An 8,128-nucleotide genomic window follows, 5' to 3' on the forward strand; every position below is an offset into this window, starting at 1 on the left:
GCAAAAATTTATGGAGGGGAATTCAGTTCTTTCATTCGTATTTAAGGTTACTGGTGCTCTGTGATCAATTGAGAAGTAGCCAGCAGTAAAACCACAGTTTCTAGAAACGGGGAGGGAGCTTAGCACCTGATCGAGAAAACAGCCAAGAGGAAAAGCAGGTGTTGAATGTTTTTGTTCTTTCATTTTTTCCCCTTTTTTCTTCCCCTCTTTTAATAAAGGAAAATCAGAACTGCAGAAACTTTGTCCAAGTCCTGTCAGACAAAGACTAAATTAATTTTAAGTGTATATAGTAAATACCAGATAGCCATGTGGAAAGTTTAATTGAATAAAGCACCCCCCTTCTCTAAGCAAGAAATTAACACATCAAACTGACTTAGCTCCACAGATGGAGGAAAATCTTATGAACAGATAGGATGACAAAGTATTGAGTTTGCTCATCTTAAAATAGTGGATATAGATGCCTTATACTCCCTCAAGTAACACAACTAATCCTGATACTTTTTTTCCAGGACTGGTTTTATACAAACAGAATTTGAATGACCTGTTAACACCTTAAGTATACATCTGGTTCACATAGTTGTGAAAAAGACCCATTATTCCTAAGGAAATAGAGTTGCATTGGTATCTTTCAGTATCTTTTTACTAGTCCAAAAACAAAGAAGGGAAAGTATACCACTGGGAAGATTCGCTGATATTTTGAGACCCCCATCTCAAAGGATTTTTTAAATTTGATTAGGAAAATTCCAAAAAGCTTTGGAGAAAAAGTTCTGTTCTATGAGAAAATGGATATACCCAGCATGTGTGCATAGAACATGCCCATTTTTCTTTTGTATTTCTTAATCCTTTCCTGTTGCCCTACCCCTTCTCATTGTCACTCTGGAGATTTTTCATAATTCACAAAGACTTGCAATAACTGCTTTAGAAGCAATAGAACAATGGTTGTTCACTGGGCTATCCAGTCTCAGAGCTGCTGCTTTGCAGTGGAAGCAACATCTGCCCTGCACCTGGAAGAGACATGAGAAGCCTCTTTTAATAAAATATATAAATATATATATAAAAAAAAATATACAAGGTAACATATAGATATACTTACAAAAGCAGGCATGGCAAAAAACTAGGCATGCAGAAAGGCAAGGCTGAGTGCTAGCACTCGTGCTTTTAAAAGCCTTGTGAGAATGGTTTTACACTTGTGCAATATAATCTCCTTCCCATAAATGTGAACATTTTAGAGCAGGATCACAGCCTTAGGAATTTTCTATTGAAACTGGCATGTCACTGATATGGTCTAGATGAAGTTGCTACTAAGCTCAATAAAATCACAATGGGGCTAAACTGGTGTATGGGAAGGGAAACCGGAAGGCAAAAAGCTTAATTACACCTCTACCTGTAAATTCCAGGTATTTTGGTGGTTTCTTGGCATATGCAAGCTGTCAGTATGGGGTAGGTTGCTCTAATCCCTAGGCATTCCAACTGATGGTTCACGGACAGCACACAGATCATAAGTAGCTAACTTGCTGCTGGGGCCAGGATCTCGAGGTTCCCACTCTCTGCTAAAGATTTCACTCCCTGCCCCTGTGTCTAGAACGGTATAGCCCTCCCCTCCTACTCAAGGAAGCTAGGTGGCCCATGGCCTGTACAGCAGAGGCATAGGAAGAATACAGCTTACATGGAGTGCGGCCACAGTTCAACAGTGTTATTCTAATATATGGATGAGAAAAAGTTAACAACAGATGCAGCAAAAATGCAATCTGGGTTAGACCACATTGACTTAAGGAAAGTCAGACTAAGGTCCAGTGGTACTACTAGACCAGCAGTAATGGCTAAATCCTATGAAAAAGAAAATTCAAAGAAGGCAGCAGTAAGAAGGACAATTAGATTAAGCCATACTTAAGAGCATAAAGGCCTGCCTGTACCCATAGCTTGGTAGCATAGGTCAAACTATTCTGCTGATTAACTGGGGAAACACTGGGACAAAATTGGATGGGGGAGAAACTGGAAGACTACCTACATCCATCTCATCTGAGAAAGCTAACAGGACAAAAGGATCACTACACAGACCTCTAACAATGCTTCCCTAATTTAATGGTGATTTTAAGTATCCTGAAATGGGAGGAGAGGAGGGGGGATGGAGGAGGCTGCGGCTGTTGGTAGACGGCAATATTGATTTGACTCCAGAACCTGAGATTCAAACTGTAGCAGGAGAGGGGCTGACCAAAACCAAAGCAACCAGGGCTAGCTAAGGCTCTTCCCAAAACGTTTGGGGCAAAGGTCTGCAAAGGCTCATAGTCGGGTCGCATGGGTTTCTCACTTAACAGCTTGTTGGATTCAGTAGAATCACCTCAGTAAAAACCCAAGGAGGAAAAAAAAAAGCCAAGGATTTCTGGCCACTGCTTGCAAAATGGTAGATCCTACTGCTGCATCTCCATGCTATGCATTAAGGCTTGCTCACAATGCTGCTGGAATGAGGCCTTTGCTGTCTGGTAGCCCCTTGCCCTCCAGCACCAAGCAGCAAATGATAACTGGCTTAGAAGTTCTTTATGGCCAGTTCCTGCTGCTCAATTTTTACCCCAAACAATCAAAAGCTTGCCTACCACACTATTGCAGAATGAGCAAAGTGATGCACAGGTAGGCCTTTCATCTCTACAACCTGCCTACTCCTAATCTCCAAATAGTCTTGCTTAACGAGGCAGACACTCAGTAGAGGAGAAAAAAATGTGAAGAGGAGCAAGATTTGGCCTAGAATTAGAAGGAGAAGCAATATAGAAGCCAGATTCTTGTGTCCGGCTCAAAATACTGAGAGGAGCAGTCAAACAGTTCTGCTGGTAGAATACTGTAAATACTGAGGGCAGGGGACAGAAGATGAGGAGGAATGGTCCAATTTTAGCAGATTATGAAGCCCCAGGAGCCAAAGGCAACTCTGCATTATGCCACAACAGTCCTGAAAACTGAAACCATCGTAACAAATGAAACTGACTTAAAAATAAAGAGGTATTTTAAAACATGCAACATTTAGATTCTTTGCATCTATATTGAAGGTTGTATAGCCTTTAGGCTTCATGTAATCATGAACCGTAATTTAACTGAAAGACTTAATATAATCTAGGCTTTTTAAAAAGCATCAAATACCACCAGATTTGCCATAAAATCATGACAGCTGACTATACTACCTATCCTACTGAAAATAGACCATAATTTACAGGCCAAACCCCTGTAGCTGGTTTAAACAAATACTCTTTGGGAATCTGAAACACATAGTCTTACCTTTATTCCTTTTTTATACAGATTCAAGTATAAAAGCTCAAACACTATAACTAAAATTAGTTCAAATAAGATTATACATTTTGATAATGGAGCATATGACAATTTCATATTTTATAGTACTTCTGTAGTGTTTTGCATTATTCCTATTATTTGTGTCCACTGACGGCTGAAATGCCATACGTCTCAAATAAAATGCACATAAAAAAAGCAGAAAGTCAACACAATCTAATAGTCTAATCAATCAATCATGTTAAAACTGATCAGAAAGAGAAACCCAATAATTTCAAGCATCAAGGAAAACTATAATCTGATCATTTGAAGCAAAGCAGCAATAAACTGCTTTATATAATCTATTAACTGAAAATGATTTGTTCATTTTTGCCAATGTACACATATTTGGATTTATTCCTTTTACTATAGCAGACTCCCCCCCTCAATCTATACCAGACTGGACTTGCTTTATTGGTCACCACACAAAGTCTGTTCCCCATACAATATAAGTCTTTTTATCTAGGTTAGGTACAGGCATTCAAAAAGCCCAAGGCAAAATCAATCTAAGTCGCATGGTCTTCTTTCTGTAAGTGGTGTTGTGTAGATTGGCAGTGAGCAGAACACATAATCACTCTTCGATGGGGAGGGGAAAATCTTACATTGGATTACACCATTTTGAAACCAGGTCTGTGTGCACCAAACTTCTGCTCTGTTACAGGTATAGATTGGTTGTGTGTGCTGAACTTCTATTCTATTACAAGCATAGACCGGTTTCCAATCACTTAAACTGGGAAAAGTGTAATGTCAGTACCTGGCCCTAGTATTTATTCAGAATGTATTTCATTCCATACTCTTCCCACACTGGGCTCAGGGAATAAAACACAATGTCTTTTGAAGACTACATGCTCAGCTTTCTATTCTAGTCACTTGCATTCTCTCTATTTTCGTTTTCATTTCCATTACCAGTAGGGCACCTCCACTTTCCTCTTATACTAATTTACTGAGATTTGCCTCAATGTAGATGATTAGTTTGTAGAGGTAGGAGCTCCTTTTACTGTACATTAGTAAACTCTCCAGCAAAATTATATTTGTATTATAGTAATATCTAAAAGCACTAACTGAGATGAGGACCCTATTATGCTTGGCACTGCTACAAAAAATAGTGCAATACACAGCCTCAAACACAAGGTATTTACAAGCTAAACAGATAAGAACTAAGGAGTTCCTTTTAGAGAAAAAAAAACAAGGAACAGATGCATTAAAGGGTGTCATACGTGCTGTGGGGGTTGGGTGGGCGAGGCACTAACTAGAGCAGTTCTTGGGAGCTGTTCTATTTAAAGCACCCACAGCATTTCACGTATTCAGGGTCCCATGCTTCAAAATGGCAGCGGGGGCATTTTAACTAAAGCTGAAGTCCGGTGAACTTTCAAGTGCCCCTGCCACCATTTTAAGAAATGGGGATGCTGAATACACAAGACACCAAGACTGCTGGAGCATGCTAATTAGCACATTCTATCAGACTTGATTAATCGAGTCTACTCCGACACGCTGTAATTACAGTGCCTTGGAGTAGGCACCCTGCACATCTACAGGCACCCTAAGTGACTTTTCCAAGGTCACACACTGTCTGTGGCAGAGCTGAACCCATCTATAGCCCCAGCCCAGTGACATAAAAATCAAACAATTTATTCATCATTGATTGAAGCCTCTGGGCATGTACAAATGCATACACTTATATTTGGGAAGGCAAAAGGAGTGAAAATATTTTTTTCTCCTCCCCCCCATCTAAATACAGATAGATATACATATATAGATATGATGCAGATACATTTTTTTACAACATTCTTAAGTACCCTTTGACTTGCTCCCAGAGATTACTAGTATGTCTCAGCTGCCTATCAGGTTCAATGGCAACGGCAAGCTCAACATCAAATCAGAACATCCACATTCACTTAGCAGATGCTAGCCGGTTCAGCAGGATGACATCTTCCATTCTTAGTGTAAAAAAGCTCTCTTTTCCTTCATCAAACCCTCCCCGGCAAACCAAAAACAAACAAACAAAAAAGAACCTGATGTTTTTCACTATTTTCTACGATTCAGTTAATGATTTTTTTGCCAACTGTACTAAGGGACAATCAGGTTTTGTTTACATCTATGAATTACTAAGCAATCAAATATCTGAAATTGCCTGGGTGGGGGAGAGGAGAACTTTTAACCAAACAATTCTGAGTATAGTTTTTTTAAGTCGCTTGAAAATTATTCTGAAATAATACCTCAGCCAAAATGATTAAAGGTCACCAATACACTGCAAAGCACATTTCTATGAGATAAATTCAATTATAATCGCAACAACTATTCCAGCTACAATTTAGACATAGAATCCAATTATCCATTTCATTTTCATTTACACCTCATGGGCTACATCATTTATCATGTTTCATGATAATGATCAGAAGGCACATGGAAAGTGATTTCTGGAGGTAACAAATTACCTACCATATTAGCATAGCTTACAAGATCCTGTCAACAACTACTATGCATAAATATGAAGTAATTAAATTTACAATGTGCAGGAGTGTTTGATATGCTACTTGCTTCTTCAGCACCTGCCAAAAATTCAAGTTGCTAAATTCAACATACCAGTTTGTTACTTAAGTATAGTAATTTAGCTCTTCATAACAAATCAGGAATCATTATGCTACTAGAGCTCCAACAGGTAGTCACTATGCAGTGGCTCAAGATCTAGAGATGAATCTTTCATCATCTAGTATTATTGCTTCTTGCCACCAAATCATCCATCATGTTGCTGAGACAGCTTGGAATGATAGTGCTGCACCCTCACATTACTGATCCTTGAACTCTGTCTCATCCATCTTTTGCATCATTCTCAATTCACAGCTAAGTACCATCTCCCTGCTGCAAGACGGAGTGTGAACTTGTAATGCCTTTAACCTGCAGTGCCACTCTAATAGTAATTGATTTCTTTTTATTGCAGAGTCAGTGTTCAGAAAGACTGTTCATGGCTGCTGAAGCAGAAAGAGGATCAAAACCAGTACTACTATACAAGTTTCTCATATCATTCAGGAATATCATTCCATTCAATAAAATATTGTTAAAAATGGTATATTTTCATAGAAGTATGTTTAAATGTTGGGAATGTATTAATATATGAAACCACTCTGTGTGTGTGTGTGTGTGTGTGTGTCATATCATATACTAATACTGTGTTGTTACAAACAACTGCTTAGAAACCAAAATTAATGCCAGAGATGGGTATACTTCCCATTATTGTTAAATGATTCAATGCTAGAACACTATTAGAGTTTTAAATAGATAGTCAAGCACAGGTTACATACTCCACATTCAAAAAGAAACTTAGATTAACTCTACATTGATCATCAGATCAAGCTTCCTGGCAAGACTTCAGTAGCATGATGGCTTGTGTACCATAAACCACCCCAAGACTAAGCGTTTTAATTCAGCTTCATCTGAATGCTGTTATAAAAGTTTAATAAATCAAAATGATCAAAATGCCCCCAGTGGCAGGTTGGGATTCAGTTTCTAATTCAGAGTCTCTTTAATATATGGCTTCTCTGACATCTTGCATTTTCTGCCATCTATGTTGAATTCCAAATGCATTCCTTTTCATCATTACCATGCATCGACCAATCCAATCAGCAGCAAACTTTTTAACAATTCTACAATGCAGAGAAATGTCAAACCTTCTGGAGTTGGCCTCCCCCAAGCAGGAGAATGATGACAGGTAAAAGACCTTTATCTACCTTTAAATAAATATTGCTTTATTATTATTATTATTAATTTTTTTTCTTTTTTTTTTTAGCCTTCCTGCTGCAGTCGTTCAGGCTGGAACAGAATATTTCTAGCTGCAGTTCTTAAGTGAAACATTCATATTTAAATAAAGGAGAGTCAGAATAGAGGTATGAGGGGTAAATCAACTGAGGTAAGTGAAACCTAGGGACAGAGGGAAAGAAAGAAGTGGGAAATTTCTGCAACCACAACCCATTCTAATGAAAAAAATTCTAATCTTTGCAGGAATGTTTTTGTTTCCTGTTGACTAGGTATAAGGAAATCCAAACAAAGAATATACTGATCAAATCCCTGGGAAATGACAGAAACTCAGAAACAGTAGCTAAATAAAAATATTAAACTACTACAACCAGTTTCTTCTGCTCTGCACCCAAAGGCTGTTTCTGAACAGCCATCAGGTTTTTATTTTTTTCTGGCTAAGTAGATAGAAGTTTGCAGTAGGGTTCCTCACAGTGTAAATCAAAACAGAAATCTGGCTATATACGATAATTACACTGTAACATCGCAAACCAGGTATTTATTATTTAATGATCTTAGCAGTTCCAGACTTATAAGCACAAAATTTAGAAGTTAGCAGCCAAGGAAGAAACAGATGAAGGAATGACAGTTTTCATTTTCTATTTTAAGCATCTATAAGAATCTCCTCACTATGGTGTCGGGGCACATTTGGGGGATTAAATTGCATAAATATAGACATCTAAGTAACACACTAAAAGGAATCTTTTTAAGAGTAAGAGTAAAGGAGACCTGCTCTGTAATAAGAGTACGTATAGAGTAAAATTAATGATGAGAATTGTGCTCTCAGGAACTCTTGATGACAGAACAGTACACATGGAGGAAGGAACAAAGCCTGAATGTTTGTTGCTCCATGTCCATCTCTCTATTTATTCTTGACACAAAACAGAATTTCTTTACAAGTAGAATTTTAAAGAGATATTTGTAAATGAAAATAAACAATGCTTAGGGGCAACCAACACAGGTTCATCAGTGGCAGGTCCTGTCAGACCAACCTGGTGGCCTTTTACGATCAGATCACCAGATCATTAGA

The 8,128-nt window shown here is 38.2% G+C and overlaps 1 protein-coding gene across 8 annotated transcripts in view; it reads right to left on the bottom strand.

Moving 5' to 3' along the window:
- The window catches only part of PTPRK (protein tyrosine phosphatase, receptor type K), a 608,487-nt gene that overhangs the window by 278,598 nt on the left and 321,761 nt on the right, over positions 1 to 8,128 (bottom strand). The gene's annotated exons all lie outside the window — the stretch shown is intronic.

The sequence above is a fragment of the Crocodylus porosus genome, unplaced genomic scaffold (assembly GCF_001723895.1).
Source record: "Crocodylus porosus isolate Cpor-Errol unplaced genomic scaffold, CroPor_comp1, whole genome shotgun sequence".
In the NCBI taxonomy this organism is placed as follows: domain Eukaryota; kingdom Metazoa; phylum Chordata; order Crocodylia; family Crocodylidae; genus Crocodylus; species Crocodylus porosus.